We start from the raw sequence: 13,955 nt of genomic DNA, 5'->3' as shown, positions 1-13,955 counted from the left end.
AGGAAGTTTGTAAAAACAAGACTGCATTATAGGAAATGCTGAGAGACGTCCTTCTTGCAGAGGTGTCACAGAAAGTAGAATGGACCAAAGTAACCAGAAACAATACCAAAAAGAACTCAACAAAATGGTAACAATAAAACCTTGCCTATCAATAATCACACTGAACGTAAATGGTTTAAATGCACTACTGAAGAGAAAAAGAGTAGAAGATTGGATAAGAAAACCAAAAAATCGAAACAAACCCAAATCCATCAATATGCTGTCTACAAGAGACACACGTGAAAAGTGAAGATAAAGAAAGATTAAAAATAAAAGGATGGGGAAAAATATACCAAGCAAATGGCAACCAGAAAAAAGCAGAAGTAGTGATATTAATATCTGATAAAAACAGATTTTAATGCAAAAACCATCGTAAAGGACAAGGAAGGTCACTATATAATGATTAAAGGGTCAATAGAAAAAGAAGATATAGCAATAATAAATATCTATGCATCAAATGATAGAGCTGCAAAATGTATAAAACAAACATTAACAAAGTTGAAAAAGGAAATAGCACCACTATAGTAGTTGGAGACTTCAATACACCACTTTCAAGAAAAGATAGAACTACCAGAAAGAAACTCAACAAAGATGCCAAAAAATTAAACCACACATAAAACCAACTTGATCTCATAGATATTTATAGGCTAATGCACCGTCAAAAAAGCACAGTATATCTTCTTTTCCAAGTGCATGAAATGTTCTCTAGAATAGATCATCTTTTAGGTCACAAGGCAAGCATCAATAAATTTTAAAAGTATCAACAAATTGAAAAACAGAAATAATACAAAGAATCTTCTCAGTCTACAATTCATCACAAAATTAGAAATTAATAATAAAAGGATGAAAGATAAAAGACCATATATTTGGAAGCTGAACATCATGTGTGAACATGAGTGGGTACTAGAAGAAATAAAAAATAAAATTAAAAAGATTTTTGGGGAAAAAAAAGACAATGAAAACACACCTTACTAAAACCTTTGGGAAACAGCTAAAGCAGTAATTAGAGATCAATTTATAGCAATAAAAAAGAACATCAAAAGGCAGGGGGGGAAATTACCATTGACTCTCTAACCCAACATCTCTAACAAATTGAAAAAGAACAGCAACCCTGAAAAAAACCCCAACACCTGCTAAAAAGTATTGAAATTTTAAAATTAGGGCAGAAATAAATAGAAAACAGAAAAACAATTGAAACTGTCAACAAAACTAGGAGTTGATTCTTAGAAAAGGTGAATAAAATTAACAAACCACTAGCAAAACTAACAAAGGAAACTAAAGAAAGAAAAGACACAAATAATCCAAATAAGAGATGAAATGGGCAACATCACAACAAAACCAACTAGAATGAAAAAGGCTAACAATAGAATATTATGAAAAACGAACTCAAACAAATATGAAAACCTAGAGGAAATGGACAAATACTAGAAATTTACAAACTACCTAAACTGACACAAACTGAAATGGAACACCTGAACAGACCCATTACAGAAGAAACAATAGAAAATGTAATAAAACAACTTCCAACCAAAAAAAGTCCTGGGCCAGATGGGTTTTGGTTTTTGTTGGTTTTTTTAAATAATTTTAATGAACATTTACAAAGAATTTGGATTTCCATTCATTCATTGCTGCACTTCTCTACCTACCTAGCCCTCTCCCCCCGCCCCCCAGTTCGCTCCTCTCTTTCAAAAGTAAAAGAAAGACGCCCTCCCTGGTACACAATCCCCCCGCACCCCTCCCACTGCCCCAAGTACATTCCACTATGCAAGCTTAATTGTGGACTCTTGTGATAACCATAATACCCTATCATACATCGCTTTTAAATTATTCAGTCCCTCAACTGTTTCAGTGCAGTATACACAATTTATCCAGTTTTTCTCAGTCTTACCCCTACCCTGATATCAGTCCCATTTTACAGCAGTGGCACCATGCAGTATTTGTCCTTTTGTGACTGAGATATTTCACTCAGCATAATGTCCTCCAGGCTCACCCATTTTGAATAATATTGAATGAGTTCCATGTTTTTCAATGCAGCATAGTATTCCATTGTGTGAATATACCACAGCTTCTCTATCCATTCGTTTGTTGATGGGCACCTGGGTTGTTTCCAACTCCTTGCTATTGTGAACAGAGCTGCGATAAACATGGGTGTGCATATATCTGCTTGGATGTCAGTTATAGTCTCCTTGGGATATATTCCCATAGTGGAATTGCTGGGTCAAATGGTATCTCTATTTGAAACTTTTTGAGAAAGCTGCCTTCCACAGTGGTTGCACCATTTTACGTTCCCACCAACAGTGAATAAGGGTTCCAGTTTCTCCACAACCTCGCCAGCATTTGTTGCTTGGTGTTCTGTTAAATTTTGCTATTCTGACTTGGGTGAGATGATATCTCATATTTGTTTTGATTTGCATCGCTCTTAGAGCTAGGGATTTTGAACATTTCTTCATGTGCTTGTTGGCCATCTGAATGTCTTCTTTGGTGAAGTGTCTATTCATATCCTGTGCTCATTTTCCAATTGGATTATTTACCTTTATCTTGTTGTGGTGCTCAAGTATTTTATAAATTTTAGATATAAGTCCCTTGTCTGTCATGTCATTACCAAACACTTTTTCCCCGTCTGTGGCTTCCCTTTTTACCCTGTTGGAGAAGTTTTTGGATGTGCATTGGGCCAGATGGTTTTACAGGTAAACATAATTGAACATTCAGAGAAGAGTTGTCACCAATTCTACATAAACTATTTCAGAAAATAGAAAAATATGGAATTCCCCAGAGTAATTCTATGAAGTAAACATATCCTTGATTACAAAGCCAGGTAAAGACACCAACAAAATAGAAAACTATAGGCCAATGTCTGTCATGAACATAGATGCAAAAATCCTGAATAAAATCCTGGCCAATAGAATACAATGATACATTAAAAAAAAATTCACCATGACAAGTGGGATTTATAACATGTAAGTATGGTTCAATATAAGAAAAATAATAAGTGTAATTCATCACTTTAAGAAAGCAAAAACAAACCAAAAAAAAAGCAAAAGCAAAAACAAGAACCACATGATCCTACCAATTGATGCAGAAAAGTCCTTCGACAAAATCCAACATCCTTTCCTGATTAAAACATTCAACAGAATAGGAATAGAGGGGAATTTCCTGAACATAGTAAAAAGTAAATGCACAAGTCCAAGAGCCTACATTGTTCTCAATGGGGAGAGATTAAAGGCATTCCCTTTGAGAACAGGAACTAATCAAGGATGCCCACTATCACCTCTTTTATTCAATATTGTATTGGAAGTCTTAGCGATAGCAGTAAGGCAAGAGAAGGAAATAAGAGGTATCCAAATTGGCAAAGAGGAGGTAAAATTATCTCTTTATGCAGATGGTATGATAGTACACTTAGAAAACCCTAATAATTCAGAGAGAAAACTACTGGACATAGTTAACCAATTCAGCAAAGTGTTAGGATTCAAGATCAATGTACAAAATTCAATTGCATTTCTCTACAGTGACACAGAGAATACAGAACTAGATCTAAGAAAAACAATACCTATCACAATAGCTAACCACAAGATTAAATACTTGAGAGTAAATCTAACTAGAAATTTAATGGATCTATTAAAATAAAATTACAAAACATTCTACAAGAAACAAAAAGAGACCAGGAGAAATGGAAGACTAGACCTTGCTCTTGGATAGGAAGACTCCATATTGTGAAAATGACAGTACTACCTGATACAAACACCAATTCCATTCTTTTTTTTATTTTTAATAAATTTATTGATTTGTGAATGTAGCTTTTCCCCCAATACTTCTTTTATTTTTCTCCCCTTAAGTACATTCCTTCCTCTTAAAACCTGAAGGGTCTGCTTAACATTCAGTTCTGATTTGATGACAATGGTTTTATACTTTTTAAGACTTCCCTTCATAATGTATTAACTCTTGACAATGTTTCTACTTGAAAAGGAAGATATCCAAATCAACACATATGTACATACAGAGAAAGACAATAATAGAAGTTGATATAGTCTTCATTCCCCCCATATTCTTACTGTTTATTTTTCTGATTATCATTGCTCTCTGAGATTCTCTTACCCAGACTCACTAGAAAATAGTTTAAATCCATTCCTTATAATATTTCCCCCTAAGATTTACACATGTCTATCATATTCTGTATATGTATTGCTTGTTGGAATAATCTGTAGAGAGCTGAACTGCTAATCCAAAGGGAATGCCTTTTTGCTTCAAAATTACCATGGAGAAAATTGGACACTACCTTCCTGTAAGATTGTTGGATTTTTTTATGCTTCACTGAGTGGGGTATGACTCATAGAAACCCTATGAACAATAGTAACTATTATCTAATCTTTGTCCTATTCCTATGCCATCCTCATAATTTCTAACATACATGAGGCTACTCTTGCGGTAAATTCATCAGTCCATTTGGTTGAGGGTCATCCTTTCACCATCACTCTGTCATCGAAGCATTGTGTCCCTCTCCCAGAATTACTCTCTTCTAGCAACATGCCTAAAGTATGTAAGAGAAAGCTTTATCATATTTGCCTCCAATATGCACTCCTGCTGTACCTTCTTCAAGACACAGTTATTCACTCTTTTGGCAGACAATGGGATATTCAGTAATTTTCTCCAGCACCAAAGCTCAAAGGCATAACAAGTATTGCAAAGACCATGGCCTGAATTGAACACACCTTAAGATTCAAGTTAACGTCATTAATCTGGATCAGCACTGACACATTTCAGAAAATTCCATATGATCATGCTTGGGAGGGTGGAGGGCAGGCGCAGGAGGGGAAAGCCCTCTAGGAGGTGGATTGATTTGGTGACTGGGGTAATTGGGATGGGTGTGTCGGAGACAGTGAGATTGGCACAGGACAGAGCAGAGTTTAGGGCTGTTGTACTTAGGGTTGGTATGAGTCACAAGCGATTCAACAGCCCATAACAACAACAACAGCAACCATATGATCAAGAGCCCATAGTAATGAAGGAAGACGCTCAAGATGCAATGCAGGTAACGGCAAAAAGTAAGGCCCCAGGAATCTATGGAATACCAATTAACCAAATGACAGTGGTATCTCTGGGCATGCTCTCATGTCTGCCAGGAAATTTAGAAGAGAGTTGCCTGGACAAATAGCTGGAAGTTACTTATATTTGTTCTAATTTTTAAGAAAGGTGATCCAACAAAGTGTGGGCTATTGAACAATATCATTAATGCAAGCAAAAAAAATTGCTGAAGATTATTCAAAAACAGCAGGCAGAAATTTGCTAGAAGTTCAAGCAGGATTTAGTAAAGACTGTAGCATCAAATATATCATTGTTGATATTAGATAGATCCTGGCTGAAAGCAAAGAATATCAAGAGAATGTCTATTTGTTTTTTATTGACTATGTAAAGACATTTTACTGTGTGGATCATAACAAATTATGGCTACATTGAGGAGAAAGAGAATCCCAGAACACCTAATTGTGGTCATGTGAAACCTAAATCTAGACCAAGAGGCTGTTGAGCAAACAGAGCAAGGAAGCACTACACGGTTTAAAAATAAAAAGGGGGTACTACAACGTTATATCCTTTCCACACCTATTCCATATGTATGCTGGAAAATAATTTGGGAAGCTGGACTCTATGAAGAAGAAGGTGGCATCAGTATTAGAGGAAGACTTATCAACAACCTACATTATGCAGGTGACACAATCTTGTTTGGTGAAAATGAGGAAGAACTGAAATGCTTCCCTCAGAAGATCAAAGAACACAACCTTCAATATAGATTAAAACTCAACATCAAGTAAACAAAATTCTCTTCACTGGATCAGAGATAACATCATGATAGCTTGAGAAAAAAACTGAAATTTTCAACTATCTCATCTTACATGAACCCACAATCAACATCCTTGGTATCAGCAGTCATAAGATCAAGAGACATATTACATTGGGAAATTCTGCAGTAGAGAATGTCTCCTAATTATTGAGACCAATTCCATTCTTTAACAACATGAAAGTGGCAATATCCAATTTCATTTGGAATGGAAAGAGACCCCAAATATGCAAAGCACTCCTTAAAAATAGAAACAAGGTTTGAGGCATCTCACTTCCTGATTTCACATCCTACTACACTGCCGTGGTGGTCAAGACAGTGTGGTACTAGTATAATGAATGACACGCACATAGATCAATGGAATAGAATTAAGAACCCAGAAATCAGCCCATCTACTGATGGTCAACTGACTTTTTTTTTTTTTTGTCAACTGATTTTTGGCAAGAAGATGGAATCAGTTAAGTGGAGAAATGACAGCCTTTTTAAAAAAATGGTGTTGGCAAAATTAGAAAACCATTTCCAAAAAAACTCAAACAAGACACACACCTCCACCATAAACAAAAACCAACTCAAAGTGGATCAAGGATCTAGGACTAAAACCAGGACTATAAACTTCATTAGGGAAAAGCTTGGAAGAACTCAAGAAGCCCTAATCCACAACATGAACAGTCTTCCAAGCATCCTGAAAAACCTACAACCAGGACAGTATAAAATAGATGAATGCGACCTTCTAAGAATCAAATCCTTATGAACATCCAAAACCTTCTCCCACAGGGTAAACAGGAAAACCTCAGACTGGGAAAAAAACATTTGGTAATGACATGTCTGATAAGGAACTTCTATCTAGATTTTATAGAATACTCTAGCACCAGAACAAGATAAAGATAAACAATCCAATTGCAAAATGGGCACAGGATATGAACAGACACTTCACCATAGAAGACATTCAGATGGCAAACAAACACATGAAGAAATGTTCAAAATCCCTAGCTCTAAAAGAGATGCAAATCAAAACAACTGTGAGTTATCATCTTACCCCAATAACAATAGCATAATTCAATAGAGCTACAAACAACAAATGCTGGCGAAGTTGTGGAGAAACTGGAACACTTATTCACTGTTGGCTGGAGTGTAACATGGTGCAACCATTCTGGAATGCAGTATGGTGCTTTCTTAAAAAGTTGGAAATAGAAATACCATGTTGTTGTTGTTGTTGTTATGTGCCATCGAGTCACTTGTGACTCATAGCGACCCTATGTACAACAGCCCTAAACTCTGCTCTGTCCTGTGCCAATCGCACCGTCTCTGATACACCCATCCCAATTACCCCAGTCACTGAATCAATCCACCTCATAGAGGGCCTTCCCCTCCTGCGCCTGCCCTCCACCCTACCAAGCATGATGTCCCTCTCCAAGGACCGGTCCCTCATTGCAACATGTCCAAAGTATGTTAGACAGAGCCTCAGAATCCTTGCCTCCAAGGAACCGCCCATATGACCTAGCAATTCCACTACTGGGAATATACCCTAAAGAAACAGAACTGCCATCCAAACAGATATATGCACACCATGTTTATTACTGCTTTATTCACAAAAGCAAAGAGTTGGAAACAACTCAAGTGCCCTTCAACAAACAAATCGATAGAGAAGCTGTGGTATATTCACACAATGGACTACTACGAAGCACTGAAAATACAAAATGGGTGACTCTGGAGGACAGTATCCTGAGTGAAATATCTCAGTCACAAAAGGGCAAATACTGCATAATGCCATTGTTATAAAACAGAACTGACATAGAGTTTGGGCAAAAACTAAGAAAAAAGGGGATAAACAATGAACTCTGAATTGAAACAGATGAGGGAAAGAACTGTTTAAAAGGGATATATGATTAGCTATTATTTGCATGACAATAGTCCAGAATAAGAGCTGCATAGTAAAGTGGACTGGGGGGAGGGGCGGGATTGTATAACAGTGAAAGAATTTTTTCTTTTCAAAGATAAAACGCGAACTGGGGGCGTGGGGGGTGGCCAGGGAGGAAAATGTGCAACAATGAATCAACAGAAATCCAAGTACTCTATAATCTTTCATTAAAATCTCAATTAAAAAAAAGAAAAACGAAAGGAACCTGCTACCTCTGTATTATTTGCAGGAGTTCTGGAGGAAATCTTTTGCTGTGCAGAGGTCCAGCATGTGCTATGACCATTGGCTGGATCTATTGCTTTTTTTAATGGAACAAATAGGGAGCCACAGCTCATCTTAGTTAGGAACCAAGAAAATTGTTGTCTTTCAGCTGAGTGAAGGAAAGGGGTAATTTTCACAGTCACTGTCCATATCTCAGATAAGGTTCAGAAGTATGATCTATGAGTGACTCAGAATGCGAGTGTCACTATGGCCTGAGAGGCCTAGTGGGAGTTTTAATAATCACACTTTTTTTACTGATTTCCATGGAAAAAGTCTATGGATTGAGTTGGTTTGTATTACTAAAAGCACTTGGTCACTGGGACCATGCAAGAAGGCATACATATTATGGGTATGTACATTTTTATTTTAAGGTAAAAAGTAAAGATACATTCATTAGAAAGCTACATCTCAAAGTGATAGATCTCCTTTCTTGAAAGGAAATATGGAGGAGAGGCCACACTCCTACTGTGAACTTGAGTTTTTCAGGATAGGTGTGAGAGAGTTTGTATAAAAGGATCTTTCCAGGGACTCTGGTGGGTGCAGAGGCAAGTGAGATACTTAGAATACAAAAACTGAGACAATTGTTCTCTAGTCCTACTCAGAACTCTGGGGTCCATTAGCTGTGAAGAGTTCAGGATTAATTGGCTCCATAGCCCCTAGCTGAGTGACCTTATCAAGTTATTCTTTGCACCTCAATTCCTTGTCTGTTACTTGGACCTCATGATATTAGTCACTGCATGGGTACCCCGGAGAAAATGGAACGCCTTTGGTATACAGGGAATGCTTGCTTCTTATTAGGTAAAGCTCTGTTTTTTATCTTTACCCAATGATTAGAGGGAATTTAGCTATTAAAATTTTGCAACCATCAAATGAAGAAGGTTCACAGCCAGCTCTTCCATGAATGCTAGGACAAGGAAGACACACTGGGAACTTTTCTTTGTCTTACATTTCCTCAGCATTTGAAACCCAGCCATGGATGTCTTATAATTTGCTGGGCTTTTTGAAAATCCTTCCCGACCCCCCAATCAAAGATTCTCTATGGCTACCATTCAGCGCTTTGAAATGCATTTGTTCTTCGGCCAGTGTTCTTGGCCTTTGGGATGCCAGTGAGTGCAAGAGCTACCACAGCATCCAAACAATGGGAAAGACAACCAAAGCACACAGATAAACAATATGGTGACTGAACACTCAACAAGTCCTCTTTGCAGACAATTAGGGCTCGAGGATAAATATTGACACATTAGACTATTTCCTCATTTATTTTCTGTTGATTGTCTGGACAATCTGATGGGACAAAATTCCACTTTTCTGATAACAAATTCTCAGCTAATAGAAACAAATAGAGTAAAAGCTTCTGCCCACAATAGGGTTGGACAGGCCTATTGTTTGGAACTGCTAATCGGATTAAGTGAATTTCTTGCTCTATTTGCAGCCACCAAACTCCCGTGAACATTTTCTTTTTTTTTCATTTGAAGGATGCCCATCATGGTGTTCAAATGAAATAGAGAGAAGCAAGCAAAAGCTTGAAATCACAGCTCAGTCTGTCTCCAAGCGAGTAAAGCATAGATATGAAGAAAAGTGCAAGCTGAACATTTACAACAGGCAGAGAAAGCAGGCCTGGACAATGAGCTACACAAAGTGATTTTCATCCAGATAAGTATATATGTATATTTTTCTCTAATATTCTCCTTTTTAAAACTGGTAACAAAGGAGAGTAGTGGAAGTGCAGACATAGTTTGTGCATCTTTGAGAAAAGCCAAGTCTTGCAAAGCTTTCTGGGTTGCAATGCATGATTCTGATTTTGCCAATTTATCTTGAAAATATTACAATTTAATCTATGTTAATAAAAGAACAACAGGGAAGTAAAAAGACCAACAGATAACAACACTTGTGATTTTATGTGTCTGGCTGGCTTCTATTAGCATTTAAATCTGCATCCATTACATTAGTCTCTTAAAATAAACACAAACATTTATGCAAGTGACAATTCGAGTTAGCCTTAGTCAGTCTTAAATAATGTCACTCAACTGGGAATTTGGACTGAAGCCAGTGAATCATGAGGTATATTTTTTTGCCTACAGTCTGATAATTTTCAAAGCTATTGGCAACCTGGGAATTTTCCTTCCTTATCACCAGGGCTCAGCTAACTTCACTAAGACTAATCAGGCTGGGAATCATTCATTCAAGGATTGCATGATCATGTTTTTCTCTAGCAGTGACAGCTGCCTCCGTACATTAGCAATGCAGATTAGCCAGCCTAATAGGTTAATGCAGAACACGCGAAAATTAGGTTTAATCCCCAGTGAAATAATCTAACATTTTCACATTTCTTGATGTTGGGATAGAGACATTGCTGGTGACTCAATTAGGTGTAATGTAGATCAAAGCAAATTTACCTTCTGGCTGAACCTTCCCAATAGTTTAGGCAGCAGAATATATCAAGGGCCCTTTACTAATTGGTGATAGCTGTCGGGAAGATTCCATTAGGAACATGCAGGCTGCTACCAGAATTCTGCCCTGGGACAGACAATTGGAGTATTTTGCAAATATTCACGTTTATCAATATGCTATGGCTCCAAATGACACTGCAGCTCAGAATGAATGCGAACTCCTTGTGTACTGACCTTTGGGTGTAACTGTCATAAATGGAAACACACACACAATCTCTTCTTCCACACCTTTTTCATATCTTGTCCAGAAGTATCGCAATTGTGTTCTGAATAGGCTTGCATTCAAGGGGAACAGAAAGAGAGCGAGGGAGTGTCTAATGTCATTCTGGAGAATAACATACCAGACACCATCTCTTTCAATCATAAAGGGAAGGAAACAAAATTCTTATGCCCTAAATTGTCAAATTATTTTTTGTCTGACATCTTAATTCTTAATCTTTGTGTGTGGGCAAATCAGCCTACTATAGGCAACCAATCAAGCAATTATTTCTAAATTATATTTGCCCAACTCACATTGATTGGCTATTCTTTTTTTATTGGGTTGGCTCATTAATTCTGAGCAGCTTGCTTATTATGCCTTACACATCATTTTCCTTCCAAGCCTATCTGCTCAAACCAGCCCACCGATGTTTCAAGATGCCACACAGGGGAGGCGGGGGTGGGGGGGGGGAGCAACCAGTGATCTATGCATTGTTTCCTCTAGCAATTACAATTCACATTGCTGATTAACTTTGATGTGAAAACTAATGAGATAAGACAAGTTATCAAGGCAGGCCTGATCTTCATTCCATTTATACAGCATTTGCCATCGGTGATGACAAAAACACCCCTAATGAAGACATATCTGACAACTGGCTGAGCAGAGGCAGGTTTCAGTCCCCATCAGCAAAGCGTTCTGCCCTCTTCTCATGGTCTATCTGAGACTCGTCAGAATTGGCTTAATAATGAAAACACTTCATCTAAATGGGCACATGTTTACATTAAAATAACTACATGATAAAAAGATGGTGGAGATTTTATGCCTTCTTGAGTCTAAACAACAAAATAAAAATGTGTTCTGATTTTTGCTAAATCATTCAGGGTAAAATTAAATTTAAACTATTATCACTGAGTCTCTTTCTTAGCCTCCTCCGTTTATGGAGAACAAATGCTGCTTTTCAGAGAATGGGGAAAGCATGTGATGTGGGGACAACTGAAATGATTGACTTTGTTAAGATGATAATGGGCAGATAAACAAGTGAAATACTAGTGAAGCTAATGAAAATTGCTCACATGGTATAACTTTTCAATGAGAAAGATATACAGCAATGACATTTCCAGCTGTACATTTTGTAAGCCCTTTTCATTGTGTGAGTCACAAATCTGGAGGGCACTGCTTTCTGTTCACTATGATACAGGTTTTGCTCTATGCACATTTTTGTGTTGTTTTTAAAAGAACAAATATAAAACACCCATGTGGGCATATCCATATTTTCCCCCAACAAGCCAATTTTCCTTGGACACAATTTTGGGGGTTAAGCATTTAAAAAAGAAAAATCACACATTTTACTTGGTGACGTAAAGTGGTTGCATATGATCTTTACTAAATTCTTACACATTCATACAGGTAAAAGGATTCTAATGCATTTTGTCTCTGTAATTTTCTGGCTATGTTAGCCTTAGAAATACGAAAAGTGATAAAACATTTATTATTTTTAGAGAAAGCACAGCTTTTCTCAAGGAATCATTTCATTATTTTTATATCCATTGCCAAGATCATAAGAAAAGGCAAATGCTTACTTTCTTGGGAAAACCGCCTTCTTGTTGGCAGATGCAAGTGTGATCTCTGTTTGTCATACATAAACATCAGAGCAAATTATTTCACTCAAATATCATGGGGAAAGCCAGTAAATAAAATAAAATAAAGCAGGCATAAATTCTTGTATATTAAAATGCATTTTTAAAAGCTTCCTCTTTCTTATTGGGAATTTTCCTCCCTTCTGGTCAAATATAACTAAAAATATTTTAAGGCAACTGTCTGCAAATATAATTTTTAGTTATAATTTTCTTGGACTTAAAAAGTACACTATTAATGTCAGCACCTCTAATAAAAATATTTTCCTCACTCAAAACATACATCCCCCCAACCTGTTGTTAGTAATAGAAATTATAACAAACAAAAAATAAACAAAAACCTACATAATTAGAGGGGCTATACCATAGATATCTACTGTATTTTATGAGAGTTAATTGAAAGTGCTTTTTTAAGGATGAAGAAACAAATTAGTACTCCAATGAGGGACTAAATTTAAAAGCTCTTCTCAGACATGAAGAGAAATCCTATATATGAGAAAACACTATAAAGATTCTTATAAAAGATCTGAAGGCATAAGTGGAAAGTTGACTATCAAGATGGTTAGATGATGGTGTGCTAAGTTAATAAAATTCTACCATAATAAAAGAAGCTTGTAAGTACTGTGCCCACTAAACACAGAAGCAATTGCACTGGAAAATGAGTTTCTAATTTTAACTCAAGTGACAAAATGAAACTCAACTGAACAAAGGTTGATGATTCTTCTCTCCAAATCGTCTACTCCCCACCCCCTGCCCTACACCAACCAATATAGTAGCTTTTTTTTAGCCCATTTCTTCCTTGGATTTTCTCCTGGTTGTGTTTACCACTCAATTATAATGTTAATTAGAGATACAATACACACACACATTCATATCAGTAAACCTTGTCTTCTTTAGCACAGCCTGTCCTGCCAATGAAAAACGTGAGTATGTCTGCTGGTGAGCCAACAGAGAGATGCCTATTCTTGAAGGTGCATATCTGACATTCTTTCCTCCCTAGTGTTAATTTTCTTTTTCTATGTACTCTTATTGTGTTATCTTTAATATGGATGGCAGGTTCCTTTTTAGTCCATTTCTTTAATCTGTTTTAATAAATAATTACAGTCAGCTACACAGAATTTATTCATTCCAGAGAGCTCCTTCACGTTGGAGGTTTTTTTTTCCTTCCCAGAGACGCAGCTCAAGGAGACATGGTGATAATCAGAGGGTTGGAATCCCTTCTATACAATCTCATTATGAGCTCCCATTTAAAATGAAAAATGTATATTGCACTTAAAAGCAATACAAGGTTAGCACCTCTTCCTTGGCATACTTAACAACAAGGGATGCTCCAGGTCCATAGTTAGGAGAGAAGCTGGAAATGAAAGAAAAACTACACACAAGAAAATCTTTGTAAGATATTAAATAGCCCTTCATGAAGGAAAGAAAACCCATACCCTTTGTCTTTCTTATAATAGAGTATAATTAACTTTCTCTGGGTTATTTGAAAAAATTTTATTCCTAAACCAATTAATCTACTTTTTTAGTGTAGTACTCGGGCTTTCTCTCCCTCCCATTTATTAAAAACAAAAAGAGATTGTATGCTGTTTTTCACAGTTCCTTCACTGTTCCTGAGGATATATCT

This window comes from Elephantulus edwardii, unplaced genomic scaffold (assembly GCF_000299155.1).
Source record: "Elephantulus edwardii isolate Elephantulus edwardi_28Jun2011 unplaced genomic scaffold, EleEdw1.0 scaffold00172, whole genome shotgun sequence".
NCBI lineage: Eukaryota > Metazoa > Chordata > Mammalia > Macroscelidea > Macroscelididae > Elephantulus > Elephantulus edwardii.
Note: the sequence above shows the minus strand (reverse complement) of the source record.